Source organism: Triticum aestivum, chromosome 3B (assembly GCF_018294505.1).
Source record: "Triticum aestivum cultivar Chinese Spring chromosome 3B, IWGSC CS RefSeq v2.1, whole genome shotgun sequence".
NCBI lineage: Eukaryota > Viridiplantae > Streptophyta > Magnoliopsida > Poales > Poaceae > Triticum > Triticum aestivum.
This window is the reverse complement of record NC_057801.1, coordinates 763,280,335-763,280,706: the sequence shown is the minus strand read 5'-3', so window position 1 is coordinate 763,280,706 and position 372 is coordinate 763,280,335.

Genomic DNA, 372 nt, shown 5'->3' with positions numbered 1-372 from the left:
GATGATGTGGCTTTGAATGGTGCATTTTGAACTCAGAAAAACAAGGGAGTTCAAATAAGTTTCAAAAAATGAAATCCCTTTGTAACAGATGAGTTTCCATATGAAACCCTGATACTTCGAAAGAGATTGTCCGTTTTGTACACGAAGTGCATCCAGGTTTTTCCGTAACCCTCTCTACTTTCTCGCACATGCTATGTGGGTGAAATTATGATACCATGCCAAATTGGAACCTTTTCAGAGTTCATTTCAAATGCTTTTCAATTTCATGGTCTTATAGCTCAAAATAATCAGTAAATGCATGAAAAATAACAAATGAAGTCAGAAAGGGTTGTAAATTGATGATGTGGCTTTGAATGGTGCATTTTGAACTCA